Source organism: Pyxicephalus adspersus, chromosome 8, assembly GCF_032062135.1.
Source record: "Pyxicephalus adspersus chromosome 8, UCB_Pads_2.0, whole genome shotgun sequence".
Taxonomy (NCBI): domain Eukaryota; kingdom Metazoa; phylum Chordata; class Amphibia; order Anura; family Pyxicephalidae; genus Pyxicephalus; species Pyxicephalus adspersus.
The window spans coordinates 70825609-70828782 of NC_092865.1; positions in this window are offsets into that span (position 1 = coordinate 70825609).

Genomic DNA, 3174 nt, shown 5'->3' on the forward strand with positions numbered 1-3174 from the left:
GTTTGACACCCCTGCTTTAAAGGGAGACATATATATTATTATCATTATTGTTATTATTATTATAACACAGAATTGCACTTTGTACCTTTTGCTATGTCTAAAAATTTTCCCCTACAAAATTGGTACATCTGGCCCTGATTTTGCTCTAAAATACAACACTAGGCAAAAGGAAATAATCTGACTATTTATTATAAGCAACACAGTTGTTTAAAACTCCTGTTTCAAAGCCTCAAACTCAAAGTACATAGCCATGCTAATAATAAACTGTTTTAGGTTAGGTTATACTGTATTATGAATATCATCAACCATTTAAGTGCAAGCACCCATGCTTTCCATGCCTTCCTTAATACGTTCCTTCTATAGCTTATAAATTCAAACAGCACCAATATGCAGCAGGCAAATATTTCACAGTGAATCTAAGGAAGAATGACATATGTTGGCATGATAAAGTGCTTAGGTCAAAAGCAATAAGCAAAGGGCTGCAAAAATTTAAAACAACAAAAAGAAAAAAAAAACAACAAAGTTCTCTGTATCGTCCAAGAATGAAATGATAGGTTGCTTTGACAAAAAAATAGTAATTGCACAGTAAATCTTTACACATGTTTTAGCTACATGTCAATAGTTGAACAGATCAAAAACAGTAATAATGAAGTGTCTCACAGCTTAAAAAGTGCTAATGATGTTATTTTATATAAGGTTCTGTTTAGAACTATGTGTTTAAAAACGTGTGGTGTGCTGAATGAACTTTTATCATGTGCGGTTAATGCAATTTAGACATGATTAAACCATTTCCAAAGATGTTTTGGAAACTATTACAAGGTGTATTTTCTGAAGCTATTCTAAAATTACAAACATGACAACTTGCATTTTTATGCACATGGGGTTTTCTACAACATTAAAGTAAAAAAAAAAAAATTGCATTTTATGTACAAAAGCACATATGTGAACAGATGCGCATATACAGGGTGTCCCAAACGTCACTACAAACTTCCTACAAACTTGAGGCCATCAGCATATGACAACTTAGGTTTTGCAGTTTTTGTAAGCTTATCATTCCCTTAACCATGGCTCGCTTATTGACATTGGAGAAGTGTTGCAAAATTGCCGCTTGGCAAGAAGTTTTTCAGTCCTCGACTGCAGTTCAGCACAAGTTTGTGAAGCTTTATGGCCGTCACACTTCTCCAACACGTAACACAATTTAAGCTATCCATGGCAAGCTAGGCAGCGGAAGCCATGCTACTACCACCACAATGAAAAACACTGAAGTCCTGGAGCAGGCATTTGCGCAAAGCCAGGAAAAGTCAATCCAGAGGGATGCACTGAACTCAGCATCATCAAAAGCTTGATTCAGCGAATGCTTTGGAAAGTGATAAAGCTCTACCCGTACCAGGTTCAAAAACTTTCAAGCAGAAGATTATGATGCTCATGTGGAAACCACCAGGTTCGGAGAATGTTGTTCATGCTCGAGAATTTCTGCTGGTATATATATATATCACTCACACACACGTTCTGCAGAAAGAGTACTGACAAGACATGAAATAGGTACTAGCAAGAATAGGTATTTTAAAACCTAAACAGTTCGTAGTAAAACATTACATGCAATGGTCTACATAGCTACCAGTGCAAAAATGTTATTCAGATCAAATGGAAGAAGATGAATGTTAACTATCTTTCCTTACCTGTTTTTTTAAAAAAAATTTCTAGGAGTCATGCAGAACTTCATCGAATGAAAAAATAAATCTATAAATCTCCCTATGTATCTGCATCAGGCTTCAGTTCTAGAAGTCCACTAAACTGGACCACAATGAGTACCGGAGGCTACAAACTAATGCACTTTGTAGTTTTTTTTAAAATATAGAATAATTCTCCTATGTCCTTTAACCAAGTATATAAAAGAATGGTTATAACGCAATGTCCACAGATAGAACTCTACTGCTTAAATGTTTTTTTCCAATATATGTTTTCAGAGCTAAATGGCAAAATGCTAAAATGAATAAGTTTATGTTTCCATTGTGCATGAACAGAAAATAGTATTGTGAAGCTTTCCAGAAATATTCATAGACTATGGCCCATGGCTTTAATACTGATGAGGAACAAGCAAGCAGGACCAGGAAGATTAGAGACTCTGAAAAAGTTAGAACCACAAATTCAGCATAACAGAAAGGCAGCTAACTAGTCTGCTTTTGATGCTAGGTGAGGCCTATTGATATAGATAATACCTAAGATCAGCGTTTCCCAACCTTTCTTAAGTCGCGGCACATATTTTACATTAGAAAAATCCCACGGAACACTACTAAACTAAAATGTCACAGACAGGTTACTTAGCTAGCTGCTGCCATCTAGTGGAAGAGTATTTATTTGTTCTGCCTATCACTATACATCGCTGGTAGACAAATGAAGACAAAATATTTGCAGTAAATAAATAGTAATTTTCGGACCAATGAACTGGATTATTTCCCACGGTACACCTAAAGATCTCTCACGGCACACCAGTGTGCCACGGCACAGTGGTTTAAAATCATTGCCCTAGATAATGAGTTTATAAATATTAGAAAAAAGTATCAAGGGTTGATCAACAGTAAAACACAATCAATACACCTAAATACTTCTGAAATGTTTTTGACTTGAGAAGACAAAAAAAATTATTCCTTAAAATTGGGGTATAGGACCAAAAAATGTTTACCTATTTTATATCAAGATACTAGTAATGTGTCAAGTATACTAGTAATGTGTAAAGTATGAAAACAGTGACTACATCATTTAGGTAACCCTGTTTCCTTAGTGAGCAAAATAAATCATTTAAAAAAAAAAAAAGGACTGCCTTTAAAGAAAACAAAACAAAAACAGATGGCAACTCACCTGTCCGGTGGATGGCAAAAAATAAAACATTCATTCATTGCCACTGCAATCCAACATGCCCATGTGTGTCTGATCACGAAGTGGCATCTACAGCCACTACATTCTGCAGAAAAAAAATGCAGAAGGCACACTATATGACACTCAAAAATACTAGAGATACTAAATGCACTGATGAGCTTTTTATTTTTCCCAATAAGGTAGCAGAGCGTCTTATAGTACAGCGGTCCCCAACCTTTTTGGCCCCAGGGACCGGTTTCACGGAAGGAAATTTCTCTGAGGACCGGGGGGTGGACAGAGAGAAAAGAGAAGACATAC